This window comes from Panthera leo, chromosome A2, assembly GCF_018350215.1.
Source record: "Panthera leo isolate Ple1 chromosome A2, P.leo_Ple1_pat1.1, whole genome shotgun sequence".
Classification (NCBI taxonomy): Eukaryota; Metazoa; Chordata; class Mammalia; order Carnivora; family Felidae; genus Panthera; species Panthera leo.
In genome coordinates, this window is record NC_056680.1 from 32,886,576 (window position 1) to 32,905,688 (window position 19,113).

Consider the following 19,113-nt stretch of genomic DNA (forward strand, 5'->3'; position numbering starts at 1 on the left):
TAAATAGGTGATTGGGATTAAGGGATGAACTTGTTGTGATGAGCACCATGTGATGTATGGAAGTGTTAAATCACTATACTGTACACCTGAAACTAATATTACGCTGTATGTTAACCAACTGGAATTTAAATAAAAACTTTTTTAAGAAGAGCAAGAAAAAAAAAAATAGAGTCTTACTTTAGGGTAGTGGTCCGAGCAAGCAATGTTGTTTAAATTCTTTAAGTCTTAGGTTCCCTATCTGCAAACAGGTGTATTACCACACTGGCTATTTGCCAGTTCACCCATGTAAAGCATGGGTATCATGCTTGGCACGCACGGATGTTCAGTGGCTGGCAGCTAGCGTTATTATTAATATCGTTTATGAAAGTATACTGGGTGATTCTTGGGAGTCGCAATCCACCATGGGCCTTGAGCCCTGTTTGTCCCTATAAAGAATGCTAAGCCCTGACTGCTCTTTCCCCCAACCATCACTCGGGGTGGTGTCTGGAGTAAGCAATCTTGAGGGACAAGATCATGTCTCCCTCCAGGGCAAAGAGAAGGTTTGCCATAAAACAGATGGATTTCCCAAGCTCACGGTTCCTTGACTTCGATGGAAACCCCATATACACAGTATTCATGTAGCCCCCTTGAAACTGACCCACTGGGATTTGGGGGGCTTAGAGAACTGACACAAACATAATGCTTATGCTGTTTGCTGTGCTGTGAGTGATAAAGTCCTTTATCCCCCACCCAAGAGTCACAAGGTTTTTGCCAGCATGCACAAAATGGTAATAAGCAAACGTCTTAGCTTGTAAGAAGGGTAATATCCCAAATCCTGACAGTATCCCTCAAGAATCACCAGTGACCTTTAACTTAGTTTAATATTCATAAGTCAATTCTTCAGTCACTTAATCCTTGACATTAGTTTCTGTCAAGGACAGTTCTTAGGTACCATCGTTAAACACCCACACATACACAACACACAACACAACACAACACCGATCTAAACTATCCCAAGTTCCTGTATACCACTACCAATGAGCCTGGCAGTTTCTTGTGTTCCTCATCACTGGAGAACTGTTATAGGTATTTGTTCTCCCAGAAAGCAAGAGTTGGGGCAACAAACAAAGCTTTAGAATCAGCACATGGGATGGTGACAAAATGGAAGATGAAAAATAGAAACAGAGAAAGAGCCAAACAATTATAAAAGCAAAGAAGGCGGGCAATTTGCAAGTATTGCATACTCTACAGATACGTTCTCAAAATGTAGACCTATAGGAAGAAAAATGATCTCCTGTAAGTCTTAATCAGCAACGCTGTGCAAAACGGCATTTTGTCAAGGGCTTATCACTTTTATCAGATGGTAAAAATCGTGTATAACAATCTTCTGTATCCCAAGAAAAAGTAAAAAATGCATAGGTAGCAGTTAAAATTTCTGCAGGGTCATAAAGGTTTTCTTGGTCCCCTTATAGCATTTTCTTCCTTCTCTCCAGGCCAAATTTTTTGAGAGCCAAGATAAGTTGAATTTGTTAAGTCTTGTTATATATGGCAAAAGCTCAGGATTTGAAATGCATTTTTAATTAAGCACACTGCTGGGAGTTTGGAAATTCCAACTGAACCAGCATTTGTCTATTTCCTATTAACTGCAAAAAAGCAACATGGCCTTCCTTCCTCATTACCGCTTACTCTAGGAGTCACGTGCACATTCCAGGGAATGAAACAGCAGGTACAAAGACATGCATACACATACAAACCACAGTTTCGGGCACACATCTTGTTTGTTTAAAGCGAGAAATCACTTGGGGAAAGGAGGCAGATTTATCACTTTACCCAGGCACTAGCCATGCTGTGGAATTATTTCACGTCAAAGATAATTGCATCAATGAAATATTTATGTGCGCTCGTTATAGGAAAACACACTGTTTTGTAACCAAGATATTGCGCTGCTTAAGTAAAAAAGCAGGAAGAGTTTAGGCTGGAGAATTCATTGTGGTCTGGATTTCTCCATTTAGGAATCTAAAGCCAGGACCGTTCCCATATCAGCCGAGATGTCCTTCAGGGAGCCAGAGGTGCCGGAAGCGGTTTGTTAGGATTTTCACAAGTTCTGGGTTACAAGTTAAAGGTATGTGAGACTGAGGTCTCTCTCTTCTCTAAGGCCTTTGAAAACAGAACAAAATGAAAAATGGAGTCCAAGAGAGAATTTTCTAAACGAAACCACTCAAGGCTCCTCTGGGTTGTTTGGAATTAAAAGCATCCCCTGGTCCTCATCTTTGGGGCTGATATCAGACACCAATTTCCCAGGAGTGACGCACTACATTAGGGGCAGGACCAGCCTGCCAACATGGCAAAGTCTCTTAGGACACAGAAGCCATCACAGGCACCACCAGATCTGCTACGGGCCAGTGGATTGTAATCCCAAAGAGATTTGTGTAATCTCCCATTTAGAAAATCCGCAGACTCCAGAATACACACGGCTAAGAACATAATATATTGTATCTTGAGAAACTGCTCTGAGAGGGGAAATAAAAAATAACACATTGTTCGCTGCCTAGGATTGATTTATCAGTCACTTACCTAGATGTGCAAGGCATGCACACACGCGCACACACACACACACACAAGGGAAGGGACAGCACAGCAATTAGGCCAACACAGACAGACTATCTCATTTCACAGAGTGGTAGGAACAGTGGGGAGCTGCAATGGCTTCCTTGCTACCTGACTCCCAAATCCCCAGCTCTTTAAAGTCACTTAATTGCTTATCTTTGCAGGAAATGTTTACTTCTCTTCTGCACTCTCTTTCCCAGAGCCCTGCTTAACAATTCATGTGGTAGAGTTTCTAGTAACTCTTCTTCATGGGATCCAAGACAAACGCAAAGGATAAACCCGCATGCAGTGAGTCCACATGGATGGCCCGCCGTCTATCAGGCTTTGTGTTAGGGGATGGGAGTTTAAAGAAAAACATGATTCTGTTAACCACAGCATGATTCAGAAAGAGGTTGTGGCATACTGGATCTCAAACATTTTACTCACAATTCTTGGTTGCAATAACTGAAAGTCAAGTCACACTAGTTCAAACAAAACAGAAACTGATCAGTGCATGGGGCAGGGAGACTAACGGTCCCCCCAAAGATGTCCGTGTCCTACTCTCCAAACTTGTGAATATGTCACCTCAGATGGCAAAAGGGACTTTACAGATGTGGTTAAGTGAAGGAACTTGAGATGGAGAGGCTATTCTGGATTATCTTGAGGTGCCAATCTAATCCTGTGATTTTTTTTTTTGAGTATACACATACTCCAAGCACACACAATATTATATTCGTTTCAGGTATACAACAGTGATTGAACTTCTCTGTATGCTATGCTGTGCTCAATACAAGCGTAGCTATCATCTATCACGATACAACACTATTACGGTATCACTGACCATATTTCCTATGCTGTGCTCTTTATTCTGATGACTTATTCATTCCCTAAATTGAAGCCTGTATTTCCCTCTCCCCTTTACCCATGTTGTCCATCCCCACACTTCCCTCCCCTCTGGCAACCCACTTTGTGCTCTGTAATTAAATATCTGATTCTTTTTAAGTTCTTTTCTTCTCGCTTTTTTTTTTTAATTTTAATTTTTACTATTTTTTAAATGTTTATTTTTGAGAAACAGAGAAAATGCACATGCACAGGAGAGGGACAGAGGGGGGACAGAGGATCCGAGGCTCAAGTGACTGAGCCACCAACGCGCCCCCCCTTTTTAAAAAATTTTTAAATGTTTATTAATTTTGAGAGACAGAAGGCAAGCACGCGCACAAGTAGGGTAGGGATAGAGAGTGAAGGAGACAGAGAGTCTCAAGGAGGCTCCATGCTGTCATCACAGAGCCCAGTGTGGGGCTCAATCTCATCAACTGTGAGATCAGGACCTGAGTGGTAATCAAGAGTTGGAGGCTTAGCCAAGTGAGCCACCAAGGCACCCTGCCCCTACAGATGTCATTCTGCTGTTTGTTTATTCATTTGTTTGTTGTTTTAAGATTCCACATTCAAGAAATCATATGGTATTTGTCAGTCTAATTTCACTTAGCCTTATACCCTCTAAGCCCACTCATGTTGTCACAAATGGCAAAATCGTGTTCTTTTTATGGCTAAGTCACATACCATTACGCACACACACACATTCCCTACATCTTCTTTATCCATTCATCTATTGATGGACACTTGGGTTCCTTCCATATCTTGGCGACTATAAATCATGTTGCAGTTATACGTATATACCTTTTTGAACTAATGTTCTCATTTTCTTTGGGTAAATACCCTGCAGTGGAATTACTGGGTCATGTGGTATTACTATCTTTAATTTTTTAAGAAACTTTCACACTGTTTCCACAGTGGCTGCACCAATTTACCTTCCCACCAACAGTGCTCAAGGGTTCCTTTTTCTCCAAAACTTGTTATTTCTTGTCTTTTTTTATTTTAACTATTCCGAGAGATGTGAGGTGGTATCTCATTGAGGTTTTGATTTATATTTCCCTGATGATTAGTGAGGTTGAGCATTTTTTTCATGTGTCTCTGCGCTATGTGTATGTCTTCTTTGAGAAAATGTCTATTTGGATGCTCTGCCCTTTTTTAAATCAAATTGTTTGGTTTGGGGGATGTTGAACTATATAAGTTAAGATATTTTGGATATTAACTCCTTAGTGGATGTATCATTTGCAAATATCTTCTCCCATTCAGTAGGTTGCCTTTTTGTCTTCTTGATGGTTTCCTTTCCTGTGCAAGAGGTTTTTTTTTTTTTTTTAATGTAGTCCAATAGTTTAATTCTGCTTTTATTTCCCTTGACCTAGGAGACATAACTAGAAAAATGTTTCTACAACTAATGTCAGAGAAATTATAGCCTATGTTCTCTTCTAGGCTTTTTATGGTTTCAAAGTTTCATTTCAGTCCTTAATCCATTTTGAATTTATTTTTATGTATGGTGTTGAAAAGTGGTCCACTTTCATTCTTTTACTTGTAGTTGTCCAGGTTTCCCAACACCAGTTGTTAAAGACATAATCTTTACCCCATTGCATTTTTTGCCTCCTTTGTCATAGATTGATCAGCCAAAGAAGCAGGGATTTATTTCTGGGCTCTCTATTCTGTTCCATTCATCTATGTGTCTATTTTTGTGTCAATACCGTACTGTTTTTATTATTATAGTTCTGTAGTATACCTTGAAATCTAGAATTGTGGCACCTCTAGCTTTGTTCTTTTTCAAGATAGCCTTGGCTCTGTAGGGTCTTCTGTGGTTCCATACAAATTTTAGAACTGCAAAAATGCTGTTGGTATATTGATAGGGGTTGTACTGAATCTTAAGATTGCTTTGGGTACTATGGACATTTTAACCATGTTAATTCTCCCAATCCATGAGCATGCAGTATCTTTCCATTTGTTTGTGGCATCTTCAACTTCTTTCATCAATGCTTTATAGTTTTCAGAGTACATGTCTTTCACTTCCTTAATTAAGTTTATTCCCAGGTATTTTATTCTTTTTGGTGCAGTTGTAAGTGGGTGTTGTTTTCTTAATTTTTCCATCTGTTGATTCATTATTAGTATAAAAATGCTATCAATTTCTGAGTATTTATTTTGTATCCTGCAACTTTACTGAATTCATTTATTATTTCTAATGGTTGTATGATGGAGTCTTCCTGGTTTTCTATGTCATCTGCAAATAGCGACAGTTTAATTTCTACCTTACCAATATGGATGTCTCTTACTTCCTTTTCTTGTCTGATTGCTCTGGCTACGAATTCCAGTACTATGTTGAATAAAAGTTGGAGCATGGACATCCTCATCTTGTTTGTGATCTTGAGGGAAAGCTCTCAATTCTTCACCACTGAGGCTGATGTTAGGCTGGGACTTTTTCACATCAAAGGGAAGATGCCTTTAGTAGGTGGAGGCATGTTCCCTCTAAACCTACTTTGTTGAGAGTTCTTCTCATGAATCACGTTGAATTTTGCCAAATGCTTGTTCTGCACCTATTGAGATAGTCATATGAATTTTATCCTTCATTTTATTGACGTGATGTATCACAGTGATTGACTGGCAACCACTGAACCATCCTTGCATCTGGGGAATAAATCCCACTTGACCATGGTGAATGGTCCTTTTGATGTACTGTTGCTTGAGGTACTCACATGAATCCTTAAAAAAGGGAATCTTTTCCTTTCATGAAGACATGACAACAGAAGCAGAGTCATACGGATAGCAGCGGAAGAAAACCAATAGAGCACAAATAAATAAAAAGTCAAAGAGCTGACTTCAGATCCAGTGAGACCTAGTTGCTAACCGCTAGTTCTCAGCTGGAAAAAGTGTTTTCCCTCAGAGGACATTGGTAATGCCTGGAAACCTGTCTGGTTATCCCAACTGGGGGGATGGGGATGTGCATCCACTAAGTAGGGGTTGCTAAACATTGTACGACACATAAGATAGTCCCCTACAACAAAGAATTATTCAGCCTAGGGGTGCCTAGGTGGCTTATTCGATGAAGCAGCCGACTCTTGATTTCAGCTCAGGTCATGATCTCATGGTTCATGAGTTTGAGCCCCGCTTACAGTGCAGAGCCTGCTTCACATCTTCTAGCTCCTTCTCTCTGCCCCTCCTCCACTCATGCTCGTTCTATCAAAAAAAATTTTTTTTTAATTTTTAAAAAATTAGTGTTCAGCCCAAAATGTTAATAGTGCTCTGACTTGAACACCTTTTTTCTTTATATCTTGGCTTGGCTTGGCTTTATTCTCAGGTAAGATTTCCCCACATAGTGGCAACACGGCTACGATACCTTGAAGCCTACAACTTTCAACCTCAGAAATCCCTTAATTCTGAACGGCCCAGCTAGGGTCACTCCCTGATTCCTATACTAATTAGAGAATTACCAGCAGCCTGTGGCTGGATCCATAAGCAAATTTCCTAATATGATGAAAAAAGGATTGTTTTGTGAGAAGCTGATGCAATTCTCTTCACTATACATGTTTTCAGAGCCCACCTTTAATCGGTCATATCAACAGGCAGAAAGAAGAAAAGAAAAATGACCTCAGTGCTCCAATCCAAGCCCTGAAACACTGAGTCTTTGCTTTATCTTTTCAAATCTACTTCCCCTAACACCCTTTCTCTGCAAAGCAGAGGCAGTTCACTTTAGTTAAGCACTAGTAATGTGCCGTGCCTTCAAATTTCTTCACATTTTCAAAACTGTGATATAAACAAAGTGGCCTATGATCAAGGATGATGTAAGTTTCTAAGCACATACTGAAGTTGAATTACTACAGGCTTCACATACGAACATGATAGATGATTCTAAGAATTAAAATAATACTAAGAAGGACAACATAAAAAATGAGATGAATAAAATCCTCTTTTTTTCAGATCAATCTCCCAGAACCCATATATTTGTCATGTTTGTGTTCAAGTTTCCCAAGTCAGGTATTATCAGGCATCATTTACAGATTTGCACTCTTCTTAAAAAGTGGGACACAGTATTTTTCCTTCCTTTGTTTGTTTCTCCTCCTTTCCTTCTTTCTTCTAAAAACCAGTGAGAGATAGTGTAATTCCTTCTCCTTGCCCTTTCTCTGCTCTTCACCCCACCCTACACACTGCCGTTCAGAATATCCACCAAGTAGCACAAGACCCTACAAAGGAAAGGCCATAGAGCATATGCACTAAATTGCTAGATACTAAAAATGATTTTTCAAAAATCATTTGAAAAATAACTTTTAAACCAGAATATTATATATCCATAAGAAAAACAGCAGAAGACACACATAAATACAAAGAAATCCAAATAAAGATAATCAGTATAAACAAAGATTATGTTTATATGTTAAACACAGAAGTATATACGTTAAATAGATTAGTTCTGTGCATCCATACATGTATGCATAAACATATATAAAATATATTCAATACATACATATACATATATATGGACTAATTCTATTTTCATAAAACAGATGATACACTACACATTTCATGAACACATTAAATTTTTTAAAGTTTATTTATTTTGAGAGACAGACAGAGAGAGAGGGAGGGAGGGAGGGAGAGAGAGAGAGGGAGAATCCCAAGCTCAGTGCAGAGTCCGAAACAGGGCTCAAACTCACAAACCACAAGATCATGACCTGAACTGAAATCAAGAGCCTGGACACTTAACCAACTGAGCTACCCACATGTCCCACACATTAAATATTTTTAATAAACAATAGAATATTATGTGCTGTTTGTAACTTGCTTCTCACAACTTACACTATACATCATGAACACTGTTCTACACCTATTAATATTCTTCTGTGACATCACTGTTAATATACAATATTTTATTAAAGATGTACCATAACTTACCTACTCAATCCCTTATTCTTAAATATTTAGGTTTTTGCTAATTTCATAACTGCAGTATCAAATATTATTTTTTATTTTTTTAAGCTTTTATTTTTAAGCAACCTCTTTACCCAGTGTGGGGCTTGAACTCAAGACCCTGAGATTAAAAATCTCATGTTCCACAGACTGAGCCAGCAAGGGGCCCCTATAGTGTCAAATTTTAAAATGCTACTATTCAGATGGACAAAACTAAATGACAGCTTCCTAACTTTCTATCGTTTACTTAGCCTACCTTAAGAGTTCTCCTCCCCACCTGTGGCTGAGTAGTATTAATGTGCTGGTAACAGTATTGCAATTTTTTCAATCTAAATATAGTATTTGGAGAGGGCATCTGGGTGGCTCAGTCAGTTAACCGTCTGTCTCTTGATTTCGGCTCAGGTCAATCTCATGGTTCCTGAAATCGAGCCCTGCGTCGGGATCCACGCTGATAGCATGGAGCCTGCTTGGGATTCTCTCTCCCGCGCTCTGTGCCCCTCCCCTGCTTGCATGTACATGTGCACTCCCTCTCAAAATAAATAAACATGGGAAATTTATTTCCTTTAATGTTTATTTATTTTTGAAAGAGGGGCAAAGCATGAGCAGGGGAGGGGCAGAGAGAGAGGGAGACACAGAATCCGAAGCAGGCTCCAGGCTCTGTCTGAGCTGTCAGCACAGAGCCCGACGTGGGGCTCGAACCCACAAAGTGTGAGATCATGACCTGAGCTGAAGTCCAAGGCTTAACCGACTGAGCCCCCCAGGCACCCCGGGAAAAACAATGTTTTTTAATAAATAAATGTAGTCCTTGGGTAAAGCCAGCAGAAAGTGAACTCCATGAAGGCAGGGATTTTCGTCCGTTTTACTTAGCGCTGTATCCCCAGGATGTAGAGAAGTACCTGGAACATGTAAGTGCCCAATCAATACGTCTTCGATGAAGGAATCCATCTCCCTCAAGAGGATGTAAGCTCCGCCCCTCCCTTTTCCTCCCATCCCTGCTACTCCCCGAGATGACAGACAGATGTGCGGGAGGCTTACGCCACCATGTGGCCCTGGGGAGTGAGTTCCTGCCCAGGTCACAGGCCCCTTGCTGCGAAGTACCCTATCCACCAGGTTACTCAGCGTTCCAGGGGCCCTGGACACTGACGCCGGCCCTGGGTGACTGTGCTCTGCTCTCTAGGCTCAGACTGAGCTCTGCATCCCCTCTTCTCAAGTCCTTCCTGCCTGAACTCTTTCAAATCCTGACGTACAATCTGGGCCTCGGTCCTATCCTCCAACCAACCCCTCTCTTGGCCTATTTGGCCCGAAGCTCCCTGGATGTACCTCACGCGACGGCACCCCCAAAGCATGTTGGCTGGTTCTCTCCTCATGACCTTATTCATCCTCCCCAGGAACATGTCACAGCTTCTCTTTCACACTTTTACGTGAGTAGGAGCCCAGGAAGCTCAGAATTGATAAAATCTCTGGGCCCTTCTCTCTGCCTGAGCCCAGAGTAGTGCTTTTCTTATTATGACACTGCCAACCTGCCTTGCAAGGGGCAGCCCTGTATTGGATTGTGGCGCAAAAAACCCTGCTGCTTTGAGCTAAGACGGCCACCAGCACCCGAAATACACAAGCATTGGAATCCTGACTCGGAGAAAGGATAACACACAAAGACACAATGACCGCCCTCCCCCCATCTTCCTTCTTCTTTCCCACACTCCACTAGGCCTGAAGGGCTGGGCTCATCTCCCTCCACCTCCTCTGTGGCAGGGATTGACCTTCCCAATAATTTATCATCCAAACCAGAATGCATGTGAGAGTGAATCATTAGGCCAGGACAATAGACACAGACTCGACATGTCCCAGGCAAGCTGATAAGTGTGGTCACCCTAGTTACATTAAACCCAACACTCAAGCCCAACGGACCTAGTTCTTGATATGCTAATGGAGGCTTAAGGGATTTAGAAAATCTTATTTGGTAGACAAAAAGTTGAACACTGATTTTTTTCCTGCCTTCCTGCTTCAAGAATCCTAATCTTCCGAGGCAAAGGGTTGCCCCTGGGTGACCACGGGAAAGGTGGACACAGAGGCACAAATATAAAAGAGAAAAGCATATTAATGAACCCAAAATGATTCACCGTCTTATTTATGCTCTTCTAAACAATGTAGCAAGGAACATCCATGGACACTTGCTCAGTGAATGCCTTATGTTTTTTGGGTTGTTTTTTGTTGTTGCATTTAAAGGAAGTGGGCTTACAAAAGACTTGAAAATTACTTAAGAGGCTTGAGGTAAAATGAAGCCCATCCTGGAAGAACCCTAAGCAACTTGTAATTTCCTACTGGCCACAGGGTTTCTCAAATCTGGGCTTTTGCTCATGCTGTTTCTTTTTCCTCAAATGTCCTCCTATCAACTCAGTCAGGCTTTAAAGCTCTTGCCTTCCCCTGTGAAGCCTTTGTTGATGGCCCTCCCCTGGGCACTCTCAGTCAGGTGCTCCCTCCATAGGACTCTCCCGTGTGAATGCATAATGAAAGTCCTTTCCACAGATTGAGAACTAAGTCAACCAGTGTGTGCAATGATCTTGAGAAGTAAGTAGAGTACCCCATTTTGCAGATTATGAAATTGAATTTAGTAAGCTGTGGCACATGTATTCTAACCCCAGTGTACTCATCGGTGTCCACCCTACCTGGTCTTTTCTGTTGTCCTCGTCTGTTTGTTATTTTTAAGGGTTAAATGACCTATTGAATATGACGGCTCTTGCAAACAATTGTGGAGCTGGATGAACTCAACAAACTACTTTGGACCCATCTTCCTTCTACCTGGCTGCTAAACTCTTTGATAATAAAGACTAGATTTTATCTAAATTGCAAAAGGTTAGCATGACATGAAAAGTCTCAAGAAATTCTCACTAAATGTTGGCAGAAGTTTCACATGAGCAAACACATCAGCCCTCCATATGGTCACATTTCTGGAAAGGAACAGGAACATCACCACGTGAGTTTCCAAGCCACTTCTGTTTCTAGATTTGGATACTGGTTGTGGGGTGGAGGGTGGGGGTGAGTTGACACGTGAATGGTATCCTTGACTTTATAGATGTAGGAAGCAGGTATCCGCTGTCTTAAAGGAAGCTTGTAAAGGAGAGTTGGAAACCCAAAGATCGCTAAGCAGCCATAATGATAGAACATCCCTGATGACACGATGTTGTCTGGAATGTGGTCACTGGTCAGAAGACAACGTGAGGTTGGACCAAGGGAGAAACCACTTAAGAGTCTACACTAGTGACCACTCCTCAGCAAAACCCAGATGAACTGAGAGGAGGGACAATTCAGGACACAGTCTGGTTAGTAGTGAACTGCCTCGCAGCACCACAGATACAACAAAAAGTGAAACTGTGTGGGTGTGGGTGGGTATGTGTGAGAAAAGAAGCTACATCACCAAAAGCTTTGATACTGGACCTCTCGTGCACAATGGCCAGCGTCTGATGTGCCCCCACCCCAAGGTGACTTCAAAAGAAAGCTCAGAATATCCAGAGGGCAGAAACAACAGGGGCCATATGCTGGCACATCCAGCCGTCCTTAAAGTTCCAGGACCCCTTTACACTCTTCAAAATTAATCTCCCAAGCCATTTTCTCTGCTCACAGTGTTTGTCATGAAGGGGACGGGATTCTGCAGGTGCTACACTTGTAACGTATCTGTAACTTCAATCATCAGAAGTAATAAATCCTGGGATCTGTATCTCTTCAACACATAGCCACTCTGTAAGCTGTGCTTTCTCATTAATGTTGGGGAGCTACCAGTAACAACAGAATGACAAAATTAGTAATTCTGACATGTGAAATGCACATCATAATCACAGTTTTGGTAAGGAACTTACACTAACGTGAGAGTAATGAAATCTTAATCACAGAGGAGGGCCTCATTAGAGCCTCGTCGATTTCCTCTTCACTGTGAGGCACCGTGAATTTCAGCGAACTTTGTGTGGAAAATTAGCATGTTTTCAGATTAGAAAATGTGAGAATTTGCTAGATGTATCTGTGAACATATACACTGTAAAAACCCCATCGTTTGCAGGCACACCATCATTTCAAACACAGCACTTTGATACTCCAAGTGAAGCAATGACAATTAGAAGCCTGCACGGACAGGTTTGATTAGCCTGAATGCTGTGTATCTTTGAAAAGACAATATGTGTATGAGAGCTTTCTTCCGCCCCAATCAGGCTTTATAAAAGCACATGTGTTTGTACATAAACTCGCACTGTCCTGTCAAAACTATGATGTAGTGGAGGACAGGGAGGCTGAGAGAAGTGGTTACCATGGCAACAAAAGATCGCCACCCCACTGGAGACGTCTGAGTGATTCCATCTCCTCTCTCAGGTTCTTGCCAGAATGACTTGCTCAAGTTATCCATCAGCCATCCAGAGCAGAGTCCTTCAGGCACAGGATTCCAGTTGTTCTGAATCATCCGAGGATGGCCATAACTGCCAAGTCTTTGTGAAACAGCTTTTGCTACATACCTGGCTCAGAAGATCAGTCAGGATGGTCCACTAGAATGTAAGCTACCAGAGAAGAGGGGCTTTTTCCCTATTTTGTTCTTTGCCGAATCTCTATTATCTAGGATAATGCCTGGCACACACTGGATGCTCAATAAACATCTGTTAAATAAGTGAATGGTTGCTATAAAACACACAGCACTTATGAAACACAGCTCAAATCTCCATACTTTATTTTTTTAAAGGACTCACTTTATTTTATTTTACTTAATTTATTTTTTGAGGTAAGCTCTATGCCCAGTGTGGGGCTTGAACTCAAGACCTCAAGACCAACAATCACATGCTCTACCCACTAAGCCAGCCAGGTGCCCCTCCATACTTTGAGGTCACGATGCTGAGGACCTGGGTCAGAAAAACTCAACACTTTCAATCTGCTTTGAGTAACTCCAAATAAGATCCCTATGCCACGGAGTTTGATTCTTTACCCCTTCTGGTTATCATTAGGTCATTCAACTGAGTCCGGACAGTGCAATGGTTAAGAGGGTGGACTCTGAAAACAAATGCCTGGGTTTGCATCCTGACTCGACCACGGCGTGAATTTAAAGGAACCACTTAACCTCTGTGTGCTCCCGTGTCGCCATCTGAAAAGTTGAGTAAAAGCACCCACCTCAAACGTTAGCTGCTGTAATTGAGGGCATCCTATAGATAAAAGGGTGAACAGAACCAAGTTCTTATTACTGCACCGCCCACGTGACATTATGTATCTTGTTACACGTCCAAGTTTTCCCAACAGAAAAGCTGGTATACGTCTTCCTACAGTTAGGAAGTGGATTCAGAAACCCTACCAAGTCTTTGCGGCTCACACCGTAATAAATAGATTTACACTTTCATCAGCTTTTCGGAAACTAAGGCTGGAAAGCAACCACGTGGCTAGATTTTGATCCTCTCTGGCACACCCCAGAAAAGAAGAAACACAAAAGACTTCAGCGAGACCAACCTACAGGGGCTTAAAGCCAGGAATTCGTGAATCTCCTCTTTCATGCTCTGCCCAGATCCCAGAATGAGGAGCAGCATGCTCCATTCCAGCCAACTGAAAAAATGGAAGCAGTACAGCCTCAGCCAATGATCACAGACAAAAAGATCTGGAAGTGTGGGTCCCAAGGCTCTCCAAGCTGGATGCTCTGATGTTAGAAAAGTCTGTGCACCACGGGAAAAAAAAACAAAAAAACAAAAAAACCCTCAACCTTTCAGAATACTTGACTCCAGGTAATTTAATTAGCAATAAAAATAAAGGAAAGAAAAGGAAAAGAGAAACTATGATTCAAAGGTTTAATAGTCTCATTGCTTTTCAAATGTTTTCTGAAGCCATTTTAGCAGGGGAAAAGTGATTTACAGGAACAAATTCTTGGCAAAGAAAGTATAGTAGAGGAACATAAAGTTATGCAAAAACTTGTTGAGATTAAATGAATTACTGCTGCATATGAATCAGTCTCTTTTAAAGAAGCCACACAGTGTAACACAGAGGCTCGTGGCTGATTAGATTTGCACTTCCATCATATTTAAACTGTGCCACCTGGAGAATAAAATAATTCAATGCTTTTTATATAAAACACCCTGGCTTAATATTTCACAATGAGAAACCTTGCTTTTGAACTAAATTACACCAAAATGGGAGTCTAGGAGAATAGAAGAGTGAGTGTCTGCGGTGCTTAACCACTCAATCTGGAAAAAACGCTGAGTCTCTGACCCTGGTTAACTGTTGCAATGTAAATCTTCCTACAGTTGGGAAGTGGATTAAGAAACTCTACCCATCTTTGATTTCATACCACAAAGCAGGCAGATACTGCCATGTTTTCTTGCCAGAGCACCAAGTTTCTGCCACATTCAAAAAGCCCAGAAATCTCTGAATAATCTCTTTTCTGTTCTCAGATGCTATCTTGAAAATAGAGAGAAGTCTTCTATATACAATGATCTGAAAGGACGCCATAATTCTCTACACCCTCATCCATAAATGGGCCATAAAGCACAGCTTCTCAACCAGGCTTCCTAGCTAGACTGATGCCCTTGGCTCTCAGGGCCTTGGCAACTGTTACCCAGGACGGTCTCACCCTATGGACATCCTGCGAGGGCTCTAAATTCCCTCCAAAGGACCATGCAAATATCAGCAGGGTCTGCTTCGGTCATGACTTGGAAAAGGTGGGAGACACGTGGAGAGGACAGAGCTCTACACAGTGTTAAGAGGAGTTGGTAAGAAAGCACAACACATGGGGGCGGAGGACAGTGTGTGGCCTGTAAGTATAGTCAATAACAAGAGAAATAAGAGATTTCTCCACAGAAGAACCTTAAAAATGATTTCATATGCTAGTGGAATATGACAATGCTATATTTCAACTTATTTGATAGCACACTCATTTTAATGGTGTTTCATTAGGATTGAGAATGTGCACAACAGGGGCACCTGGGTGGCTCAGTCGGTTAAGCATCTGACTTTGGCTCAGGTCATGATCTCACAGTTCATGGAATCAGGCCCCATGTCAGGCTGTGTGCTGACAGTTCAGACCCTGGATCCGGCTTCGAATTCTGTGCCTCCCTCTCTCACTGCCCCTCCCTCATTGCACTCTGTCTGCCTATCGCTCGCTCTCTCTCTCAAAAATAAATAAATATTTTTTAATAAAAAAAAATAGGTGCTTCAGGATAAAAAGGACTGAATGGCATCTAGGAAAAGAGAATAATAATATATTTGGATGACCTAAATTAATTCTGTCATTTGTCCTTTTTTTTTTAAATTAAAAAAAAAAAATTTTAACTGACTGAGCCACCCACGTGCCCCTGAACTTTTTTATTTAAAAAGAAAGAGTGCACGCAAGTGGGGGCAAGGGGCAGAGGGAGGGAGAAAGGGGGAGGAGGGGAAAGAGAGAGAGAGGGAGAGAGAGAGAACAAACCCCAAGCAGGCTCCACACTCCGTTGTACTCAGCACAGAGTGCAATGCAGGGCTGGATCCCACACCCATGAGATCACAAACTGAGCCAAAACCAAGAGTCAGACACTCAACCAACTGAGCTACCCAGGCGTCCCCTACCATTTGACTTCTAAAATTTTCCAGCTGGATTTCTACACTGTTTGTGTATTGCCTTTTGTTTCATTTTATTCAAGGAGTATTTATGGGTGCCTACCACGTGCTCTAGGCTCTGAGGAATCTAGTTCCCCTCATAGAGACAGACAAGACAGATGAACAAGGGAGACAACATCAAACTTCCATCTTCTTAAAGGGAGACAGACAAAAGCAATATCGATAGAAAAAATAAATTCAGAAATGAAATTCTGTTACGTTGTTACGTGTAGTATGTCAACCTGGGTAATGTGACAGAGAAAGAATGGGCATAGCTACTCTCAGGAGGTGTCAAAGGAGCCGAGTCAGGGACAATGAGAAGAAGTCCGCCAAGCAAAGACCTGGGAAAAGAGATTTCCTTAGCAGGCAAATGGCAGGTGCAGATGCTTCGAGACAGTGCTGAGTTGGGGTGGGGCGGGGGGGGCATGCACACGACAAAGAACAACAGCAGCTACGGTGCCATTTGAGGGAGAAACAGTGGAGAGAGAGGAGTCTGCAGACCCAGGAGGGAACAGATCCTGGGGACCACTGAGCCCCTGGTAAGGAATACAGGTGTTCGTCCAAAGGAAGCTACTAGGCAGCTTTTAGCAGGAAAATGCCATGGCGTGGTTTCTGCTGTTAAAAAGGGGTGCTGCTGGGTGGGCAACATTGAAGACTAAAGAAAAGACCAAAGAGATGGAGTGGAGTAACTCACACCGAAACTTGGTAGTTACCTCCTCAAACCTCAGGGCCCAAAATTCGAAATGCTGAAGGAATGAGTCAAACCTGACCTGACGTTCACCCAGCGAAGCAAGGAACAGATGTTCTGTTGCACAGATACATGCTTACCTTTCAAACAGAACCCTCCAAGGAATTACAGTCATCCCAAAGAACTGATGCAAAGAAAAAACTCATTTGCTTCAATATTATTTTGTTGAAGGAACCACTATTCTGAATGACCTTCTTTGGATCTCACTCACAGAGGAGCTATCGCTAACCCTGCTCTATTTAAACACAGCAACAGGACAGCAAGGCCCAAATTCCTTGAGCAAACCTGTGTTCGCCCTCCCTGGAATTCGTCTCTGAGGCTTCCATCACCAGCGAAAGGGAACTCTACCTCCTGACCTTTTCGACTGCTCTGGGAATCCAGCCATAACCACCGTCTCCTGGGAGAATCTCGGAAGCGGCAAATGGGACTAGATTTTAAAACGAGCGGTTAGCAACAAAAGACAGCAACACTAAAATCACCATGTAATGCAATCCTGCGAGCTGTGATCTCCAGTCATACAGTAGTACAGTATGACTTAATTAAATAAGAAATGCTGGATTATTTTCTTTCTGTTGCCAAACACGTTGGGGCCTTGTGTTCAATTAAAAATTAAAACTTGGCCACATATACCAAGAGTCTAATTACATTTCTCAACATCTGTCTTTCATTCAAGGCCAAAAGGCAATAATATTTACAGAAGAGCAGATTGAGACAAAATACACTGCTGCCTTTTCAACTGGATGAATTGATGAACATCTCCATTACATCATTAGCCTTTTACGTGGTATATCAGCTAGTAATGCTTTTGGATGCAAGTAAGAGAATCCTGGAGTAACCGTGGTTTAATTACTGGTTTATTTTGCTCAAAGAAGTCTGGAGGGAGGTGGTCCCTGGGGCTCATACAGCCATTCGACAATGCTGTCAAAGACACAGCTCTCCCGTTCTCAGCTCCACCATTCTCAACAGGTTTTCAAAACTGTCACCCCACTGGCCGCAGCAACTTCTTACTCAACACGTCTCCAGAAGCAAGGGAAACCATAGCAAAAATGAACAACTGGGACCTCATCAAAATGAAAAGCTTCTGCACAGCAAAAGAAACAATCAGCAAAACTAAAAGGCAACTGACGGAATGGGAGAAAATATTTGCAAATGACATGTCAGATAAAGGGTTAGTATGCAAAATCTATAAAGAACTTATCAAACTCAACACCCAAATAACAAATCATCCAGTGAAGAAATGGGCAAAAACATGAACAGACACTTTTCCAAAGAAGACATCCAGATGGCCAACCGACACATGAAAAGATGCTTCACATCACTCATCATCAGGGAAATACAAATCAAAACCACAATGAGGTACCACCTCACATCTGTCAGAATGGCTAACATTAACATCTCAGGCAACAATAGATGTTGGCGAGGATGCAGAGAAAGAGGACAGACCTCTTTTGAACTGCTGGTGGGAATGTAAACTGGGGCAGCCACTCTGGAAAACAGTATGGAGGTTCCTCAAAACATTAAAAATAGAACTACCCTATGACCCAGCAATTGCACTACTAGGTATTTATCCATGGGATACAGGTGTGCTGTGTCGAAGGGGCACATGCATGCCAATGTTTATAGCAGCACCATAAACAATAGCCAAAGTATGGAAAGAGCCTAAATGTCCATTGATGGATGAATGGATAAAGAACATGTGGTATATACATACAATGGAGTATTACTCGGCAATCAAAAAGAATGAAACCTTGCCATTTGCAACCACGTGGATAGAACTAGAGGGTATTACACTAAGCGAAATTAGTCAGTCAGAAAAAGACACGTATCATATGACTTCACTCATATGAGGAATTTAAGATACAAAGCAGATGAACATAAGGGAAGGGAAGCAAAAATAATATAAAGACAGGGAGGGGGAAAAATGTAAGAGACTCTTAAATATGGAGAACAAACAGAGGATTACTAGAGGGCTTATAGGAGGGGCGATGAGCTAAATGGGTAACAGGCATTAAGGAATCTGCTCCTGAAATCACTGTTGCACTACATGCTAACTAACTTGAGTGTAAATTAAAAAAATAAAATTAAAATTAAAAAAAAAAACAAACTATCACCCCATTGTTATAAGATGCCTGCTGTATTTCCAGGCAACAAATCCCAACAAAAGCAGGAAGCAAGGAGAGGCAAAAGGATTTACCTTCATGGGTGTCTTGTCATTTTTATTCAGAAAGGGAATCTCTCCCACTTTCAATAATGCTTCATTGGCCGGAGTTGGATTACATGCACAACTCTAGACTCTAGAGTTGGATTACATGCACAACTCTAGACTGCTGAAGCAGAAAGGGCTGATGGGACCGGCTGAGACCAAGCATGATTCATACAGCATGACTCTGGACAGGCCTGCTTTGCCCAAGGTCAAGTAACTGTATGGAGTAAACGCA

The 19,113-nt window shown here is 41.8% G+C and overlaps 1 protein-coding gene across 9 annotated transcripts in view; it reads right to left on the reverse strand.

Moving 5' to 3' along the window:
* The window catches only part of MAGI1 (membrane associated guanylate kinase, WW and PDZ domain containing 1), a 631,452-nt gene that overhangs the window by 335,770 nt on the left and 276,569 nt on the right, over positions 1-19,113 (reverse strand). The window lies entirely within an intron of this gene.